General features: G+C 36.6%; 1 non-coding gene across 1 annotated transcript; it reads right to left on the bottom strand.

Moving 5' to 3' along the window:
• Positions 1-347: 347 nt before the first annotated feature.
• LOC121207342 (small nucleolar RNA R71) lies at positions 348-454 on the bottom strand. The gene has a single exon (XR_005902432.1). It is a non-coding gene; the product is annotated as a small nucleolar RNA R71 (small nucleolar RNA).
• Between the last annotated feature and the right edge of the window lie 22,617 nt (positions 455-23,071).

The following is a 23,071-nucleotide window of genomic DNA, read 5'->3' as shown; positions in this document are numbered from 1 at the left end:
GCTAAACCTACTTTAACAGGAGCCAAATCGAGCATAGTTAGACCTGCTATTGCTGCAAATAATTTTGAACTGAAACCTAACACAATTCAAATGATACAACAGTTTGTTCAGTTTGATGGTTTGCAGGATGAGGATCCAAATACTAATTTGGCGAATTTTTTTGGAGTTTTGTGACACATGTAAGATCAATGGCGTTTCTGATGATGCCATTCGCCTTCAGTTGTTTCCCTTTTTGTTGAGGAACAAAGCTAAACAGTGGTTGAACTTGTTACCAGGGGGTCAATCACAACTTGGGAGCAAATGACCGAAAATTTTTACTTAAATATTTTCCGCCGGCTGAAACGACTAAGTTGAGGAGTGATATCTCTTCTTTTGTGTAGATGGATCTAGAAACACTCTATGATGCATGGGAGAGATACAAGGATCTATTAAGAAGGTGCCCTCACCATGGGTTACCTTTATGGTTGTAGGTTCAAACGTTTTACAACGATGTGAACCCCTCAACAAGATAACTTATCGACGCAGCTGCTGGTGGAACACTGAATAACAAAACACCTGAAGTGGCTTACGAATTTATTGAAGAGATGTCACTGAATAACTATCAGTGGGAAGTCATGAGAACAAAGCCTACAAAAGAAGCTGGTGTTTTCAACCTCGATACGGTTACTATGCCATCTAACCAGGTAGAAATTTTAAATAAAAAGATTGATGGTTTATATGGTTCTACTCAGGTACATCCAGTGATGAGGTGCGATTCAAATGAAGGAGGAGTGCACACAAAATATCAATCCTTCAACCCTAGCACCAATGAGGAACAAGTTCAATATATGGGTAATAATAATTCTAGACCTCAAAATAACCCATACAGTAACACTTATAACGTAGGTTGGAGGAACAATCCCAACTTCTCGTGTGGTGGCCAAGGAAATCAAATGCCGTAATATCCCCTAAGTTTCCAACAACCACCTTACCAGCAGGAAAAGAAGTTGAACCTTGAGGAGACGCTCACAAAGTTTATCTTGGTGTCTGAAACTCGTTTCCAGAATACCAAAACAACACTTAAGAATCAACAAGCGTCGATCTAATGGCTCAAAACTCAGATAGGCCAACTTGCCAAACTAATTTCTGAACGACTACAAAGTAGCTTGCCGAGTAATACAGAATCTAACCCAAGGGAACAGCTCAATGCGATTACCATTCAACATAAGGAAGGGTTAGTCAACCTGAACCAGAACCGAGGCAAGGAATTGTGGTAAGTAAAGGTAAAGGTGAGATGGACCACAATAACCAAAAACCGACAAGTAGAGAGTACAAACCTCGTGTTCCATACCCCAATGCAACAAGGAAAGACCACATGGACGAACAATTTGGTAAATTCCTTAAATTATTAAAGACATTGCATATTAACTTACCATTTATTGAAGCTCTTTCGTAGATGCCAAACGTAGTTAAATTTTTAAAGGAGCTTTTAGCAAATAAGCAGAAGTTTGATGAGGCGTTGCATGTAGAGTTGAAGGTAGATTACTCAGCCATTCTATAGAATAAGCTAGCCAACAAATTGAAAGATCCAGGGAGTTTTACGATCCCTTGTTTAATTGGTAGCTTAGATGCTAATAATGCATTGGCTGATTTAGGGGCTAGTATTAATGTCATGACCTATAAAATGTTTAAACAACTAGGTCTTGGGAAACCAAAACAAACTAGGATGAACATTCAGTTAGTTGATAAAACCATTAGATTTCCTAGGGGTATCATTGAAGATGTACTTTTCAAAATCGATAAATTTATATTCCCAATTGATTTTGTTGTTCTAGACATGGAAGAGGATAGTACCTCTGATTTTAGGACGACCCTTTTTAGCAACTGCTAGAACAATTATTGATGTTGGTATAGGTGAACTCACACTTCGTGTAGGGGATGAAACATCACTCTTCAAGCTCAAAATTTTACTAATACTGATCATGTGGTGCAACCTTCTTTGCAGGAAACACGTTCGAAGAGTATACGTGAACCTTGTTCAAGTATCAACAAAGGACCCATCTATGAAGAACGAAGGCTAAAAATCGAGGAACTAGATGAATGGCAGACACTAAAATCGAGAACACAAAATAAACCAAAACCATGCCATGATGGGCTCAATGTTTCACGAAATCAACTTAAGGTTGGAGACAAAGTACTATTAGATGTAGCAGACCCTTGTATTGCCACTTCTGAACCTAATAGAGCAATCTCTCTTACGGTACTTAGCATTTTTCCATATGGTACAGTCGAGGTAATTCATCTCAAATTTCGCATTTTTAAAGTAAATAGTACTCGTCTAAAACCTTATTTTGATGAGATTGATAGTTGGAAGGAGGAGTGTAAACTCCTCGCACTACCATGACCATGTAACAAGAGAGGAAAGTCGAGCTTAGACTCTAAATAAGCGCTTCTCGGGTGGCAACCCAAGCACTAACAATGTTGATTTCTTTACATTTTTGTTTTTAACATCTAAATCATTAACTAAGTCCTTAAACGCAGGTTGTCCAAATCCACACGGCAAGGCACACGGGCGTGCCTTCAGCCGTGGGCATACCACGAGATGCAACATGACCGTACGATACGGAAGTGGGAGAATCGAGCAAAATTTTGCCCCAACACGGGATTCGATACCTTGCCATGGCCGTGCGAAGTGGCCATGGGCAATTCTGCCAAATCTACACGGGCGTGCGACACGCCTATGTCTGTAAACCATGGTCGAAACTACCAAATTAGCATGAGTACGCAACACGCCCCTGCCTACCAACCATGGCCGATACTGTCAAAACAACACTGGCGTGCGCATTTATACTCAGGTTGGGAGAAGCGAATGAAGCAGAACACGGCTGTGCGACATGGCCATGTGCACCACCACACCCAAGGAACACGGGCATGGGCTAGATGTACCCAAATTTGAAAATCACGAAACACAGGGCTGAAATAAAGGCACACAAGTGTGCCCCACAGCCGTGTGCCCCAATATCTATATAGACCCCCCACTATTCATTAACCCTTTTCCCCAATACCTAACCCTAGCCACCGAAAATCCAATCTCCCACCACCGACCAGCCACTCCTTTCTCCTTCCATTTTTCTCTCCCTTCTCCCCTCTTCTGACCCTTGCGCACCACCCGGCATCACTGCCCACACCCGTGGTCAACCCACAAGCACTATGGCATTTTTCCACTCTCTTCTCTCTATTATCTTGTTATTTCTTGTTTTATTTGAATGATTCTAATGATAATCATGCTTATGCTCTTTTTCTTATTTAGAAATTTTTCATTTTAGTTGATGCATTATGTACATTCATTCATTCATTCTTGTTTTCCATGGATTTCATGCTATCATGCACTCATTCGCTACGTATTTCGTTAGCACTATTTTTGTTTTCCTAATGCTAATAATGATTTGATATATCTATTAGGACGTGGTTATTTTTCAGAAGATTTTCCCTTTAGTTAGTAACCACTATGAAGTATTCTTATTTAGTTTTAACATGCTTGCTTACTTTTTTCATTGCAGATACCATGACGAACTCACGTGGTAAAAAAACCGCTGTCCCAGCCTCAAAGAAATGAAAAGGAGCAGCATCCTTCTTGGGTCCTACCACCCAAATCAAGCAACCATTCCTCTAATTTCCACCGGGACCCCAAGAGGAACTATTTCAGATACTACGAGCAGGTCTAACTTGCTGACGCTATCTGAGCCATCCTGACTACTGACCTGTAGGGGCTCTTCTTCGAGATCTTCGGGTCGACGTACCTCGAGCTCACACTCGAACTCTGTTCAACCTTCTATCTTCAAGTTGTTATGATAGAGTTTGATGATCTTGGAACGGTCCAGCTCTATCTCGGTGATTTAGTTTGCTAGTTGAGTGTGCCTGAGTTTGGAGTCTTGTTAGGACTATACACGGAGGAGTTCATGGACGACGACGACTTCGCGAGCCTCCATCGCCACATCCACTACTCTCCTTCAAACTGTTGGAGGGCCCTCGTTCCTGCTTCAGCCACCTATGACCCTAGTCGCTCCAAGGCATTGGCTCTCACCCCATCCTTGCGATACTACACACCATCCTAGCCCACACCCTGACAGGACGGTGAGAAAGCACCAGTGTCGTCAACACTAATGAAATCTATTTTCTATAGAGCATGGCTCCTGGGCACGTGTTCGACCTTGCCTATTTCATTGCCCTCGCCATTCGCCATAAGACGGAGTGGCATAGGAAGGGAGTTATTTCCATCGGCCCTCATGTGACTCGCCTGGTGTGGTACTTCGGTCTCGTCAACACAACGGTGCAAGCATCCTCCCTCACCCTGATTGGTCAGATGTCCCCACAGAGCATCTCGAGTATGCTCCATATGAGGATGATCAAGCGAAAACGTGGATTTGATCCTCCCCAGTACTACCTCATCCAGTCAGTCAAGCAGGAGGACCCAAAGGATATTACTGATGATGTCCCTCCACCTCACGAGGATCCACTCTCTCAGCCACCGCCTATTCATCGCCCAGTTCATGCGGCTGCTTCACTCTCTGACATCTCTGAGCGCCTAACTCAATTCGAGCAGCAATGTTTTCAGCGCTTCGATCACATTGATGCAACACTACATCAGATTTGTCAGCACCTTCACATCTCATCGTCGCCCCCACCTCGTGAACCATCTAGTGATGAACATGTTTAAAGACTTTTATTTATTATTTTTATGTTTTTACTTTTTTTTAAACTACTTTTTATTTTATTTTTCTTTAATTTTATTTTTATTACATCCTTAGGTTTTATAATTTATATTAAACAATTTATATTTTCGGCCATTTCTTTACGAATAATCATGCTACTTTATATTTCCTAAAGAGTTATTGATTTTATGGCAGTTATAAAGAGCTCCAAAGATCTCTATTACTTAGGAATTTGCAACTCCACTGGAAAAGGTTCTCCACGACTGCCATGTCCTGCTCGACCATGACCATAGCTACCACCAAATATAATATTCTTTTGGTGTAGGATTTATGGGCTAACGAACCTCTACCACCACCGGAGTATCCTCTTCCAATCTCACACTTGCCTTAGCATACTATTCTCCAGGAATCCAATTCAAGGATTCCATTTAACATTCAGGAAGTTTCACTTCTCTCCCTATCTTATGATCTTATATCTATAATTTTTAGTAAATCTATCTTTGTACATTGAGGACAATGTACATTTAAGTGTAGGGGGTTATTTATATCATTATCAGAAAAATCCCTGAATTTTGTCTTATTCTCACGTGAATCACTCATATCATTATTAGAATGAATTTTGATTAATTTCTGATTTTTACTGATAAATCTTGAATTAAAACATAGGCATTTATGCATTGATTGTTTAAACTTTAAAGAATTAGAGAATCAAGCATGATAAGTTGATTTTTGAGAATTAAAATTTTTAGGTTGTTCCCCCAAGTTTAGGTATTATCTTGAGTTGAAATTCACAGGTTTAACATCAAAAAGCCATAATTTTTGTGTGATCTTGAGCCTTTAGAGCATATATTATTTCTTTCATGCTCACTTTTATTGTTGCTATGAGTGCATCAATATTGATTTGTTATTGTAGAACTTGCTTCGATTATGCATGTCAAGACCACACCATTTGATTCGATATGTCGAGATGATAAAGGCACTTAGGTTTAACCCACTTACTACATAACAGTCTACCCTCATAATTAACCCTTAGTAAACCCCCTTGAGCTTAACAAGCCATTCATTGATTTACCCTCAATATTAACCCATAACCCATTATTTTTGAAATCCCCTCATTTGATCCCTATTTTTGTCGAGATTTGATTTGAATAAATTGCTTAACTATGTTTTATTTTTGATAATTAGTAAAGTTCTATGTTATTTTTGACTTGTTCTTAAAAAAGAAAAACAAAACAAAAACATACATATTAGTAGTAATTCTTTGTTTTTGAGCTTAAGTATTTAATTCCTTATTCCATGAAGAAAAGCTCAATTATAGGATCTTCTAATTAGGAATGTAATTTTTTAGTTGTAGTATTTTTCTAGTTACGTAATTTTTCAATTCAACCTCGATTCTAACCTTCTTTTTCAGTATGTAACCACACCCCCTAACCAAAGCCACGTTACAACCCTCTAAAGACCTTTTGATTGATGTATCATTTCAATATATAGTGGTGGAGATTTGATTTTCACGCAAGCCTATGGTAATAACTTTTCATATTGACTGTTGAGTGCTAAATTTATTGTCCTTAAACACCTCGAGTGATTTGATTGAATCTTCAGTGAGGATGTGAAACTCTGTGATATTTTGAATCAAAGGTGATTACTTAGATGAGGGGAGACACCTATGTTTTCGTGATAAAATGCTTAACTTGGAATGTTTGAAACTTTGATGTTCTTCGGGTTGAATTTTCAATGTATGATTACTTATGGATTATTTTGAGACACTATTTGATGAGAATTATAAGTTGAGAAGAATTTATTTTGATTGTGAGTTGAGGATTTTGCTTGAGGACAAGCAAACGCTTAAGTGTGGGGGTATTTGATAAATCGTAATTTATACATATTTTTATCCCATGCTTAGCATATTTTTGCTTGAATTATCCTTAGATTTGGTGAATTCAATGCTCTTAATCCTTTAATTTCATGTTTTATAATTAGGTTAGCATAGGAGAGTAAAAAGAGCGAGAAACGGGCCAAAAACGGAGAAAATGGGTCAACGTGGGAAATCAACACGGCCTGAACTTCCTCACATAGGTTGTTGACACGCCCATCTTGTTTTAGTAGACTCTAACATGGCCTAGACTTCCTTACACGGGTAGACCACACACCCATGTCTGTTCAACAGACTCGAACACGGTTGAAGCACTTGTACACGGGCATGTCCCTGTCGAGCCCAAGTCTAGTCCTATTCGAAAAAGACCACTCTTAAGGGTTTTGAAGCATTCTAAAGCCTATATAAACACCCCAAAAGGTACCTAGAAGAGACACAAGGAGTAGGAGGCAAGGAATTAATCGAAGAAAGTCGATTGATCCATCTTAGAACTCGGATTATCCTTCAAGACTGAAGATCTCCCTTCAATTTCCTTCAGGAGTTTTTGGGTTTTCTTTATGTTTTGTTATCATTATTCTTCTGAGATGTTTTCTTTTACACTTATGAACTAAATCCCTTAAATACCTAAGGGGAATGAAACCTAAGATGGATCTTGTTATTATTTTCTGAATTATATGATAAATATTTGACTTGTTCTTAATTATGAGTTCTTAATTCTTGCTTTAATAGTCCAAGATATTGATTCAAGTATTAATGTGCTTATTCAAATGAGCAAAAGTCCTTGTCTAAGAGTAGATCTAGTATAATAAAGCGGAGTTGATTGCACCCCTAGACACAGGGTGACATAATTTTAACGGATTAAGGTGAAACCTAATAAGGGAATCCATAGATCGAGTCAATGCAACACTAGGGGTTTTAATTAGAAAGAGATTTTAATTAATCAACCTAGGGTTAGATGTTGTTAGTCTCGAGAGAGATAATAACATAACTTAGGGATTTCTACAGATCAAGTCAAGTGAATAAATCGTCTGATTCAGAGTCAAATAACAAGTGAAGTCTAGGTGGATTTTCCCTTGGGTATTGTCCAAATCAATCATTTTTTCCGAAAAGTATTTCCCTAATTTTCCTCCCGTGCATTCTTATTTTAGTTAATTAATTTAGATAAAACAAACCCCTTTATTTTTAGGCTAGATAATAAAAAGAGAGTTAATACTAGTACTTTTATTTCTTGTGGGTTCGACATTTCGGTCTTGCTATAAATTATACTACCGTTTGATAGGTGCGCTTGTCTTTATCGTGATAATAGTTAGTTTTCAAGTACGATCAATCATAAATTTAAAACTTATCATGATTTACATCAATCAATGATTTTGGTTACCCATGTAGTAGATGGATTCTGGGTTTGATGGGAAATTTTCAAACATATGACCATCTTCGCAGTAAATGCAAGAGATATTTTCAAACTGGCTTGGTTGTTGACCTGACATGTTAGCATTAAAACCATTAGTTGTAATACTCTTAAACATGGAAGTCATAGAATATACCTAGGCTTTTAAAGACATAAGTGCATCGACTTCATGAACTCTGACCACTCTTCTTCCTATGGCTACTAGATTAGTCAACCATTAATAGTTATTGCTAGAATTATTTTCAAGGATTTCTTATGCTTCAGCGTACAATTTTGAAAGAATAGCTCCATTAGTTGAAGTGTCTATCACTATTCTTGTAGGTGCATTGAGACTATTGTGAAAGTTCTCCAACTAAATACAATGAGGAATGCCATGATGAGGAAATTTCCACAACAACTCATTGAATCAATGGATTCAAATCGAAGGGCCTCAATATCAGGTCTCACAATTCCTGGATTGCGTTCATTGAATAAAAGCATGCCATAGTGATGGATGGCACGGTCTTTGTCATCAGTAACAGTGACCGGATTATGAGCATTGTTAACGGCTCATTGATTCTGATTTTTTTGTTTAGGATCCATTTTTGTATCTTGTCTTTGGGCTACTCATTCTCTTCTTCTTTTTCTTTTAAAAGTGTGTTCAATCTTAGGATCAACATGAAGTAGATCAATAATTTGATCTATGTTCATAAACTATTCGTGCCTAAGAAAAAAAAAAAGAAAACTTAAATAAAAACAAAAGAATTTAAACCAAACTACAAAATTTTAGTTTCACAAATAATGTCTAAAACACAGTCCTTGGAAACACCACCAAAAACTTGTCGAGTGATTGTCAAATATGTGCAATTATACACAGTAGTGACAAGTAATAAGTAGTAAGTATAAGAGTTATCGTCTCCATAGAGACTATATATGTAGATTATTTGTAGAATTAATTATTAACAATTTGATAAGTGACAAATAAATATATTGAATTGGGGTAAGAAATTAAATACTAAGCACACCAAGGACGCAAACAAAATAAAATAAACAAAATATAAAAGATAATAGCGGCAGGAAAATTTAACACAAGATTTAACAAATATGACATGAATATGCTAAAACAATTACTTTTCCTTAACTAGTGATCATTGACACTTATGTTAGAAGATGTTACGATAAATTGTTGCAATATGAAAATTTACTAAACCAATTCTTTAAGTCATAAGCTTATTTCAAAGTCCTACTTGTGTCTCATCATTACCTCGCATATGTCTATGTCAAACTAACCTTAAGATCACCTTCTCGGGCAAAACATACAATTTATGCATACAACAATCATCTTTCGATATCAACATGATATGCAACATTTAATCTATGTCTATTAACTATTACCTCTTCTTAGATTAAATAATTAATTCATTAACCTATGTTGGCCATACATTTATAAGCATTAATAGTAATTCAACTTAAATGAATGAATTATCACTTGCATAAAACATCTATAACATAAAATCAAGAGCCCATACTTAAAGATTCATAATCAATCTAGCAAAAACAAAATTAAGCCATAATCATTGAATTAAAAACACAAATTTGAGTTGCAATCATGTTTTTCAGCAATAAAAGCAAAATAACGATAAAAGAAAGGGAAAAACAAATGTCGAGAAGGTTTATCCTCAGACAATGAACATTAAGTAGAGATAACAGTCAGATACGAAGGGTATTTTGCAACTGCTTCTTTCTTGCTTCTCACGGTGGCTCTCCTTTTCTTCTAGGCATCAACCTCTCCTTTATGCTCTCAAGTTTCTGCTTGTCTAGCTACTCTAAAAATATTGTGATTTCTTGAATTGGAGAACTCACTCACGAATTGTCTCTCAATTATGGTGTTTGCCAAATATGGTGTCCTCTAAATGAATTAATGAATACCCCTATTTATACTTGTTAAAGCCCTAACATCCGTTGATATTTTTATCAAGGGAATCCCTTGATTTCTTCCCGTGTGTGGTTGGCCCTTGAATTCTGGAGGAGGAAGTGGACGATTTTACTATTTTTGGGAGGAGGAAGGTTGCTTGAATGTCACCTTGTTGATGTTGTCCTTTGGTGTTCTCCAAGTAGTTCCTTCATTAGAGGAATGTGGTTGGGGGAAGAGAAGAACATGTCTCCTTGGTCGGTTGGGCCATCTTTTTCCTTAGTGGTTGATTTGGGCCTCTTCCTTCCTTACTGGGCTTGTCCAGAGATGTATAATTTTACACCTAACATGTGAATTTCCACTAAGCCCATTTATTTCTTCAAAAAGAAAAAAAAATTAGTATAAAATTAATTAAAAAGAAAAAAAATTAGTATAAAATTAATTAAAAATTAGTATAAAATTAATTATAAGAAGTGTTTTCAACTATCTAGAATTTGCATAAGTTATCTATAAAAGAGTGTTGAAAATAACTATATATTTTAGAGTTGTCATGTAACGTGATGATCGGGACATATTGAAGCTCACACTATCCAACTATCAACTCTGTAGACTTTACTCACTTTGTAACTCGGTATTGTGGCATGCATATAGGTGTCCGTTTATGTGTTTCTTATGAATGATATCCTGGGTTGAACTTAGTTTAATGCTTAACCTTGTAAAGCTTTGTGCATACATGTAAAAATACATGTTTTGGAATGTTTGGAGGTTGATAGATAAGTTAATTATTTCGAAACAAAAATATGATGGTAAAATGGTAAAGTATGACACTCTTAGTGTATAATTAGCATGAAATGGTATGAGAATTTAATAGTAATGAATAACGTATATTGATGTTAACATATTTGATATGATTTATTGTGAAAAGGTGCCGATTGAGGCATATTGATTAGCTGATTGAAAAATGTTAAATGGTATGATTGAATGATGACTTGAAATGGATACATGACATGGTTAATGAGGTTGAAATAGTAAAAATTGTTTTTATATGTTTTGAAATGGTAATGTCTAAATGCATTGATAGATATGTTGGTTTGGATGACTTGATAGTAAGAAATATGGTTTATGTGTTTTGCATAAGTGGTTGATTATGGTAGATACCTTAATGAGGCATATTGTATGGTTGATTTGTGTTAATGAATGAATGATGAAATAACAACATATGTTTGGAAGGAGTAGTGAAGTATGTTTCAATGATTATGATTTTATAGTTTTAAATGACATGCTTACGTTTCTAATTAGTGAATACTAGTTTGATGGCTATGAGATGGTAAAATGGTTGTTTGTTATATGCTTTAAATTGGTTTTATGCAAGACATAAGTGTGAATTATGCATCAATTGTGCTAATGGTTTGGTTGGGCATGAAATCAGTACCAAAAACAGAGTCCACATCTAGACAAAAAACTCTCCTCATCCCAACGTAGACAGATAGTTTCTTATGTCTTGACGTCGAGTGGCTAGACATTGCAACATGACAAATTGTTTGGCGACATCAAGACTTTGGCCTTGGATTTTCAAAATTTTGCAATTTGATACTAATTCATGCCTGAGTCAATAAAAGGGCTTTTTGTAAGCTCTATTAAGGCTCAAATTTAGTTTTGAATTGTATTATGAATGTAACACTCTATACTTGGCCAGGTCACTAAGACCGAATATTAGGATGCCACATCACTGTCTCATGTCATAACCAACAAGTAAAAGCTCATTCCAGCAAAACATCCATCAGTTTGCTATTCGTATCAGTCTTAAGTCAATCATAGTAGCTTGTTATCATTATCACGTGCTAAACTTACATTAAATAGTCTTTTAAACATATCAAAACATGCATAAGGTTCATTCAGCAAAATTCTCAAACCAGGTCTATAGGTATTGGTATTGACACTAAGGTATCAATATTTTCTTTAAGTGGTATCGATACCGCTTGGAAAAACAACACAAACTTGCGTTATGTTTCTTGTTTAAAAATCAAAGTCTCAAAAATTATCGGTACTTGTCGTGAAGTATAGATAAATTTACCCTGAGTGTCAATACTCAAGCAAAGGTATCGATACCAAATCTCTATTCTGACTTTTTGCACGTTTTTATAACACAAAGGTATCGATTCTAAAAGCCGATTACCGATACCTCTGCGTCAGATGTAAAAAATGCAGCATACATATGCAATTAATCCATTTCAATTTATTTCCTAAACAACTTACATCAATTACTTCGACAAATAATCATTCAACGACCTAATTAACATTTCAATATTGAAAAATCATGTTTGAGCAAGTAATGTCAATCCATTCTCATGTTCATGAACCAAAGCATCACAATAACATGTAATCCTTATAAACCAAACCAAAAACTAGCAAAATGCCTAGAAGTTAACATTGCTATAAACAAGTCTATCACATTGCCTTATTCCCCAAAACATAAATAAATATAGAACTCTTATGAAATAAAAAATAGACTTGCTTGGATAACTTCTCAGAAACCACAGCACTCACATCGGCACACTACTGATCTACAATAGTTTAAAAGGAGTGGGTGAGCTTAAGAAGCTCAGCGAATGCTCAGAATAACCACAATGCAAACAATTCATCAAGCATTAACGAAACAACCATATAGCATAACCTTAATAGTTCCAACTCTAGTGTCTTATTATACTTAATCATACATTATTACTAGTTCTTTTACATGGTAAACATAGTCACTTTTAAGCACATACCACATTACACATAGAATTACATTTTAAGATAATTTGGCACTTGAGTTATGAAACATAAAAGTGAGATCTATCATCAATCATCAGATACACAGATCTTCAACACACCAAACATAGACAAATAGAGTCAAACATGTCCCAAAAGTGAAGCATAAAACTAACACTCTCTTTATTTCCCCTTACATGTCCTGTTGAATGGAGTTTAGCTCACATTCCCTTATCCCTTCAACATGTTTCAGGGCCTCAACGCCCAAAATCACTATAAGTATAGGTGAGTACTCACAATCCTATGGCATGCTAACTGTATCGAACAGTTTCAAGATCACAAGGCCAAAATATCTGAAACAAACACCTACCACTTACTAATTATCTGTGCAGTATCACTGCATATTTGCATCTTTAGAAAAGCACTATCACTTCTATATAACATATATACATGATGTATACATTTTCACTTTCACAATAGTTATCATATCCACATATCACATGCTATAGCATCTAATCCCGGTTCACATATTCACATTCACATAATTACATAAATCACAAGATAAACATAGTTATGAGAAAGCTTACACTCAGAATTTAATGTAGGGGTTTAGGCTACTACTAAATTCCCAAATAATGCATTGAATCATGTCCACAAGTAATTATTCCAAACACTCACCGATTAGACTTTTGTCGAAAAGTCGAAAGCTCAAACTAGATTTTCCTTACCTTTATCTCTACTTGTAGAAGGTTCTATCGAATTCGAAACTTCAACACAACAATGCATCCAAAAATCAACCAAGGAATCATTACAGTCATTCAAAACATAAGCCTAAACTAAGTTCTCATGTAATCGAAACTTATAACATAACAAACTTTAAATTAAAATATCTCGATCTATACTTAATTTTTTGGCCTAAAACAAATTTTGTTCTTCTTATAATTCACCTGCAACTAATTCTCAACCTTTAAACTACAATACAATACTCAATTCATAGTATCGACTTTTTCGACATGTTTTATGGCTATTTTTTGAAAATTCATTAAAACTCAAGGAGTTTTTAACGAAACTTCAAAGTAGGTTTAGATACCTCTTAATTTTTACTGAAAATCTCAAATTTCACCATTAACAACACAATTTTTGGATTTTATTTAAAACATGTTATTGAATGGCTAAAAACTTAGTTTGAAAGACTAAATAACATTTAAAACTTTCAGAAGTTGAATAGTTACCTTAGACAACAAAAAGTCCAAGCATTAAATCGAAAACCTTAAAAACTCGAAAGCTTGAAAATGGAGAAAAATATGGTGAATTTAAGTGTTTTCTTGAAATATTATGGAGGTATATGTCTTGATTGATGGTAGAAATAAAAAGGAATCAAGTTTGTAGAAGAAAATTGAATGAGAGAGGCTTGGGAGAGAAAGGGACGGCAACAAAGCAAAGGGGAGAAAGCTAATGTGAATATAAGCTGTAGGTGGGGGTTATTAGGTTGATTTTTAAATTTTGGTCTAATTGCCTCCTAATAACTTAGAAATTTGACCCTTTTTCAAATAAGTCCTATTTTTAAAATTGAAGGTCTTTAAAACTTATTTTCAAATTTGATTTCAATTCCTAAAAACCCTAGTAAAACACATTACCGATAACTTTTCCAAAATTTAGAACACTCTAAGGCTAAAATCCCTAAAATACCCCTAAAACTTTTAGGCCCTATTTTGGGGTGTTACAATGAATGTGTTTAAGTCATAAATGTTTTTTTGATTGATATACTTTTTGTATTCTGTTGAAAGTTGCCCCGACAATGGATGTGTCATCTCGTAACTCGGACCTAGTGGTGGAGTCGAGCAAGGGGTGTTACAGCTTCAATTTGAGTAGGTTTCCTATTTGGTTTAAGACTTTACTGTCAAAGGAACATAATATTTTAATAATTTTTTATGTAAATAGATGTCTTTCATTTATTGGCTAATTAGATATGGTCTTCTAGAAGTTTCTAGAACTTTCTAGAGAGTTAGAGTCAAATTAGAACTCTTCTAAAGGGTTGATTAAATACTATTTAATAAAATTATTTAACCATTAGTTAGAGTCAAATTAGAACTCTTCTAAAGGGTTGATTAAATATTATGTTAAAGGTTAGATAATTTTTTTCTTAGTTAGGAAATCCATAAGAATTTTAGTTTACTTAGGCCTTAGTTAAGTTGAAATCTGATTGGTTTTTAGGATTTTAATTACGAATATGAATAGGAATAACTTGGTCTATAAATATGTAAGGTCGACTATATGGTGCAATTAATCCTTTACAATAATGTTAGTGCATAGTTTTGTTGTATTGATTGGTAATTTGCAAGCTGGAACTCAAGAAACAACTAGTGTAAATTAGTAATGATGTAATTATGTTTACAATTTTGACACATATTTTATTAATTGTTACTTATTTTGAGATAGTAAAAAATCTTGGTTTTACATGTAGAAAGAATTTAGATCTTGTTAGAATCCTTATAATTGTGAGATTAGTCACTTTCCTTATTCGAGAATATATATGATTAAGCTGATTAAATGATTAACTTGTAATAATATTAATTATTAGCAGTTCTTGTCCCTTAATAAACGATACGTGATTAGGTTATTATCTTTACAAAAATCATGATTGATGTAATGTAGATTATTGAAGCTTTTTGTAACACCCCAAACCTGACCTAGAATTATGTCTGAATCTGGAGATGTCACAAAGAAGGGTCTTGAAAATGAAGTCGATACTATAAATCATTCTAGCTTTATAACTCATTCTTGCTTACATCAATTGTCAAAATCACCATTTAATTAATTAATTTCCAAAATGTGATTTACAGTGAAAGTTATAGTAAATGTTGTTTTTGAAGATCCCACTCGAAATTTTGAAAAAAGAAAAAAAAATCTTTGATTTCGTAAAAACCATAGTTTCAGATATCCGTCGCAAATAAAATGTTAAAACGAAATTCCAAATCTCAAAATTTAAACAAATAGTCTGGAGAGTCCAATTATTACAAAACTTCAGAAATAATCCTTAAATTAAAAAAAACCATAAACTTAAACAGTTTACGAACTTGTGGTCACCATGAGGCTCCGTCATATCGATCCACCTAAGTTTGTAGATTACCTGAACAAAACAAACAAACAGATGTGAGTTTTCATAAACTCAGTGTGTAACCCAATAGAAATAGACAAGCAATACATATAGAAAACTCATATGCAAACAGTTTCAGATTCGGACTTGTGTCCATTTCATATACAGATAACAAAATCAAATAAACAGTATAGATTTGTAGAATCCTACCCCCATCCTCTACACACCATCTCCGACCATCCATCACACCATGTAGGGTTAAAAAAACCCACTATCCCTACACACCATATAGTGTAGATGCGACACATTACAGATAGTATGCAGTCAAGCTACCAGAATATAGGCGAAGTGTCGCCATACAAATCACTTCCTCCACATATACAAAACCCAACCCAGTCACAGATACAGAAATAATAGACACAGAATATCATGCATAACATGCTCATAAACAAATGTAATATATATATTTAATTAGAACAGATATACTCATCAATATCCTACACAAGGCAGACTATCAGAATATCAGATCAGATAGTTTAGGGTTTGGTTAGTCCTTACTGACCCTACAGTAAGCCCACAGTCGATTAAAATGCACTGTGCGACCCTAGGGAAAATTTCAAAACTATAGGCTCACATGCCGTTTGGGCCCAGATGCCCGTATGGTCCACACGACCAGATTGGCCTAGCCCGTGTGGCCCACATGGCCTGCCCCAAAAACCCATATACCCGTGTGGCCCACACGGCCATACCCTTACCACGGCACGACTATGTCTTGCGTACAGCCATGCCATCGTCAAGCACACGCCATGGCCAACCTCACAACCAAACACATGCCCGTGTGGCATCGACAGTGAGGTTTTTTTGGCTTTCACCCAAGCTCGATTTTATGCGTTTTGGGAACACACCTGGTTCGATTTTGATGGAAAAACACCTCCGAGCCATACAACACTTAAAATTGACCAATAAATCACTGAATTAGTCATTTAAATTGATACTAAATCGAATTACATCGAAATAAACAACCCCTTTTATCCACCAAAACCCTTACTTTTGAACGAGTAACGGTGATTTCACACAAATAAAGTGTTGATTGGAAGCCCCTAGCCCATTGATCTTCACCTAAGCACCAAACGAACCCCATTAACCAACGATTCACTAACAAAACAATAATAACACTTACAGCACTTACCAGAAACACACAATGGACCCGAAATATCGAGATACGAAAATACTACAGTAGATAGAAAAACAAAAAATAGAACTACAGGATAGGAAAAGGAATGAGATAGTGGAAAAGAACAAAAAGAAAGAAAATAACTTCAGGTTCTTTTGGGAATTTTGGAAGAGCAAGGAAATTTTGAGAAAAAGAAGAAAAAATTAAAAATAAATAAAATAAAAATAATATCTTATCAAATCCCAACTCTCCCACTAACCACTCAACCTCAACTACCTCAAAATCCCACAACCATTGAAACTCTACCATGCAATTGAGCAAAAATGAACATCCATGCTTGCGCAGGGATTCTAACACAGGACCTCCAACACACTAACTCCCTTACCACTCAAACCAACAGGCTTATTCTGATATAGAATAATAGACAATTTTATATAAGCCTACTCAACAAGGGTAAGGCTTGGATCTAAAATAACAAAGTTTTGCCAAAAGTGGCAATTGCACCTATGACCTCACACACACACCCAGAACACTTAACCACTGGAGCAGATATATATTTATGTCAGAATTTATGGATACAAAAATAAAATTATCGGGGCATTATAACTCTACCCCCTTAAATGCAATTTTAACCTCGAAAGTTACCTGATCTGAACAGATAAGGATATTGTTAATGCATCGAGTCCTCAGGTTCCTACGTGGCTTCCTCAGTGCCATGATTCCACCATAGAACCTTTACTAACGATATGGACTTCCTCCTCAGAACCTTAATATCATGATCCAAAATCTTAACCAGCTTCTTCTGAAAAGTCAAATCCGGTCTAATCTTGATCTCCTCAACAGAAACAATGTGAGATGAATTAGATCGGTACCACCTCAACATCGAGACTTGAAACACATCGTGGATACAGTCTAACTCTGGAGGTAGCTCCAACTGATAAGCAACTAGTCCCATACGCTTCAAAATCCAATACGACCCAATAAACCTAGGGCTCAATGTGCCCTTACGACCAAATTTCAGAACTTTCTTCCACGGAGAAACCTTAAGAAAAACGAAGTCACCCACTGAGTACTCAATATCTCTCTTCATCAGATTTGCATAAGAGTTATGTCTATCAGAAGCTGCCTGTAGACGATCCCAAATCAATCTAACCTTATATTCGGTCTCAAAAACCAACTCAGGGCCCAAAACACGATGCTCATCCAACTTAGTCCAACATAGCAGAGTATGACACTTACGACCATACAAAGCCTCGTAAGGTGCCATCTAGATGTTAGACCAAAAACTGTTATCGTAGGCAAACTCAGCTAGTGGCAGAAAATCCTCCCAACTACCTTAAAAATCAATCACATAAGTCCGAAGCATATCCTCTAGTATCAGAATCACCCTATCAGATTATCCATCGGTTTGAGGATGGAACACAGTACTGAAGTCCAATCTCGAAACCAGAGCCTCATGTAATTTCTTCCAGAACCAGGAAGTGAAGCGAGTGTCCCTATAAGAAATTATCGAAATAGGAATCCCATGCTGTCTTACAATCTCAAAAATATAGAGCTTTGCTAACTTCTACAGAGAGTATCCATTCGAACAAGAATGAAATGAGCAAACTTGGTCAATCGATCCATGATGACCCAAATAGAATCCTTCTTAGTGGGTGTCAAGGGCAACCTACTAATAAAGTCTATCGTCACTCGTTCCCATTTCCATGAAGGAATCTTAACGGGTTGTAGCAAACCTGAACGTAACTGGTGCTCAACCTTAACTTGTTGGCACGTCAGACAACGAGTAATAAAATCTGAAACCTCACATTTCAACCTTGGCCACCAGTTCAATTCACAGAGATCCCGATACATCTTATTACCACTGGGATGCGTAGCATAAGGGCTATTATGCGTCTCCCTAAAAATCGGTTGCCTCAGACAGAATTATTCAGAACACAAATCTGTCTTGGAAAACACAGAACTCTATCTTTATTTAGCCCAAAATCAGAAGTATTGCCACCTTCAATATGACAAAATCGCAAACCGAGAGACTCACTCCGTAACTGCTTATCCCAAATTTGATCAATCCAAGTCGGCTTAACTTGCAACTCAGCTGACAGACCTCCATCATCAAACAGACTAAAATGAGCAAACATCTCCCACAAATCAGGCTCTTCGATTGAGAGTATTAGCTACAACATTAGCCTTCCAGGATGATACTCAAGCATGCAGTCATAATCTTTGAGTAGCTTAATCCAATAACGCTGTCTAGGATTCAACTCTTTCTGGGTAAGGAGGAACTTGAGGCTCTCGTGATCAGTGTAGATGATACACCTCTCACCATATAGATAGTGCCTTCAAATCATTAATGTAAAAACCAAAATAGCCAACTTGAGAACATGCGTCAGATAATTTCCTTCGTGCGTCTTAAGCTGACGGAACACATAAGCCACAATCTTACCAACTTGAATCAGTACAAATCCCAAACCAATACGTGATGTATCACTATAGACCACAAACTCTTTACCAAATTCAGGCTGTATCAAAACAGGATCCTGAGTTAGAATAAACTTGAGCTTCTTGAAGCTCGACTATTGTACATCAGTCCAGAAAAAAGGAACACCTTTGTGCAGAAGCTTAGTCAAAAGAGTTGCAATCAAAGAGAACCCCTCAACAAAACACCGATAATATCCTGCAAGACCTAGAAAAATACGAATCTCAGATACATTCTTAGGCTGTTTCCAATCCAGCACCGCCTTAATCTTCCTAGGATCAACTCGAATCCCTTCAACAAAACCCATATGCCCCAGAAAAGTTACCTTTCACAACCAGTACTCATACTTGCTCAACCTAGCGTAGAGCTGTTTCTCTTAGAGTACCTGAAGCACTACTCTAAGAAGCTCATCATGCTTATCCTTGGTCTTAGAGTAAACCAGAATATCGTCGATGTAGACCACGAAAAGCTAATCCAGATACGACTGAAATACTCAGTTTATCAAATCCATGAATGCAGCCAGAGCATTCGTCAGACCAAAGGGCATAGCTAGGAACTCGTAATGCCCATAATGAGTCTTAAATGTAGTATTATGAGCATCCACTTCCTTGACTCTAAGCTGATGATACCCATAACAGAGATCTATTTTTGAGAATATAGAAGCCCATCGAAATTGATCAAACAAATCGTCGATCCTCCAAAGTGGATACTTATTCTTCACAGTCAATTTATTCAAATGCTGATAATCAATACACATCCTCATAGTTCCATCCTTCTTCTTTACAAAAAGAACCGGTGCCCCCCATGGAGACACACTAGGGCGGATGAAACCACGATCCAGAAGCTCTTAAAGTTAAGCCTTAAATACGGTATGGAGTGATGGACACCAGAGTTGTACCCAGTAGAAGCTCAATGCCGAACTCAACCTCTCGATTCAGAGGTAAACTCGATAACTCTTCAGGAAAGACATCCAAGAAATTCCTCTCTATTCTGATATCTTCGATAGAAGAGTCCCTAGAAACTCAAACACTGATGAAAGCCATAAACGCCTCACATCCTTTTTGAACCAAATTCTTAGCCACAAGAGTGGAGATCATATTAGACAGATAATATCGACGTTCACCGATCACAACTACCTTATCATCCTCAATCCTCAAAACAACCCTCTTAGTTGCACAATCCAAGCTAACTCAATTCTCAACCAACCAGTCTATTCCTAGAATCAAGTCGAACTCCCCAAATGGTAACTCCATCAGATTTGCTAGAAAATACAACCCCTTGCACCTCTAACAGAACATTCCTATAAAGTTTATTAACCTGAACAGATTGCCCCAACGGACTTAGTACAATAATCTCACTAGAAGTGCTCTCAACAGAAACCCCCAGGTTTTCAGAAACAGTACTAGCTACTTTGGAGTGTGTAGAACCTATGTTTATCAAAGTAGTATAAGGTACATAAAAAATAAAGAATGTACGCGTGATAACATCAGAAGCGTCTCTATCCTCTTGGTATCGAGTAGTATAAACTAATACAAGCTGCCTCGCCTCAGTCTGACTAGCAACTTTGGTAGGTGCCATCTTTCCTTGGCTCATACCACTACGACCCTTAGCCAGTCTAGGGCCCCTGTGGCTACTGAACTGCCATCTGAGGCTGTACAAAACCCGGTCTTAAAGTTTACATCAGATCAGCCCACTATGGACACTCTCTAATCCGATGCTCTAAAGACCCACACCTCAAACAAGCGCCTAACCTCCCCCAATACTGGCTCTGATGGAGCCTACCACAATCCCCACAAGGCTGAACCCCAGTAGAGGCAACAGGAACCCCCACTCTAACTGGCCCGTCAGGTTTGGCCTGTTTTTTAGGCCTCTGAATAGAACTAGAGGGCTCTGAATCCCTCTTATTATTGCCTTTCTCTCGGTCCCTTTTTTGGAGATCCACGCACTTAACCTTTTTAGCGAGCTTTGTCTTATCTACTAGAACTACGAACTCTAGCTCTCTCTGTGGAGCAATCAATACCCTTAGATTATCCTTCAAGCCATCCTCAAAATGGACACAGTTCTCATACTCAGATGCCATCATGCCTTGAGCGTAACAGATCAACCTCAAAAACTCGACCTCATACTTAGCTACAAATCTATCACCTTGAGTGAGATTCAAGAACTCATGCCTACGAGCATCTACATAGCTCGCCTCCACATACTTCCCTTGAAAGACAGACTTGAAAAAGTCCCAGTTCAAACGATCAAGCTGAGTACCCTCCTCAACCGATAACAACTACTGATATACCTCGTCACAAAGCAAAGAGACTACACTCTTAAGTTTCTACTCAAGAGTACAGTCAATATTATTCATGCTCCTCTTGGTGGCCTCCAATCAATACTCGGCCACGGTAGGGGCGACTCTAGTGACACCCCTAAACAGCTTAGCTCTACTGGACCAGAGTTGTTTGGTTACCGACCCATGGCCCCCAGATTCAAAATGGGGTCCAGCGACCTTCTCCAACACTCTCAACATGGTTTGGAACAGCGCGACGAGGGGCTTTGAGACCCAGTCTCAGTAGAAGGCGAAACTAGTGTCTCACTTGTGTCTAAATTTGGCATACTGCCCAAAGAGGAAGACTCAGCTTAAGCCCCGTACGGCCTCTACCACTCTCATGAATACCACGACCACGAGTTCCTCGAGCGCTCATTGTAAATTCATATTTTATCTACATTATAAAATTTTATGCATCAGTTCCAGTATTTATTAGCAGATATTTTATGCGTAAATTATTTGAAGTTCAGAAATGTTTTCAGAGGTTTCAGTCTCTAACTAACTCAGTACAGTTTTGAAAAGTATTAACTACAGTATTTTTCGAATGTCCTTTCTAAAGTTCAAGAATACTTATAGGATCGACGCTGAGGACTCGGTGTACCATATTTTTCTCAAATAATCCAAATTATTTAAAAACCAATTCTTTTTGAAATACAATTTTGGAACCTAAAATTCACAGTCTTAGTTTTCCAACCTAGCTCTGATACCACTAAATGTAACACTTCAAACCCAGTTTAGACGTTCTGGGCAAATTTAGAGATGTTACAAAGAAGGGTCTTGAAAAGAAAGTCGATACGATAAATCATTCTAGCTTTGTAACTCATTCTTGCTTACATCAATTGTTAAAAGTGTCATTTAATTAATTAATTGCCAGAACGTGTTTTGCAGCGGAAGTTATAGTAAACGTTGTTTTAGAAGATCCCACTCGAAATTTAAAAAAAAACCATTATTTTTGTAAAAACCATCGTTTCAAATATTCGTTGCAAATAAAATGCTAAAATAGAAATCCAAATCCCAAAATTTAACCAAATAGTCTAGAGAGTCCAATTATTAAAAAAAATCCAGAAATAATCCTTAAATTAAAAAAAACCATAAACTTAAATAGTTTACGAACTCGCGGTCATCGTGAGGCTCCGTTACACAGATCTGCCTTAGTTTACGGATTACCTGAACAGAACAAATAAATAGATGTGAGTTTTCGTAAACTCAGTATGTAACCCAATAGAAATAGATATGGAATACATATAGAAAACTCATATCCAGTCGGAGTCAGATTCAAACTTGTGTCCATTTCAGATGTAGATAACAAAATTAAATAAACAGTACAGATTTGTAGAATCCTACCCCCATCCTCTATACACCATCTCTGACCATCCATCACACCATGTAAGGT

This window comes from Gossypium hirsutum, chromosome A09 (assembly GCF_007990345.1).
Source record: "Gossypium hirsutum isolate 1008001.06 chromosome A09, Gossypium_hirsutum_v2.1, whole genome shotgun sequence".
Taxonomy (NCBI): Eukaryota; Viridiplantae; Streptophyta; class Magnoliopsida; order Malvales; family Malvaceae; genus Gossypium; species Gossypium hirsutum.
This window is presented reverse-complemented; position numbering and strand designations above follow the sequence as displayed.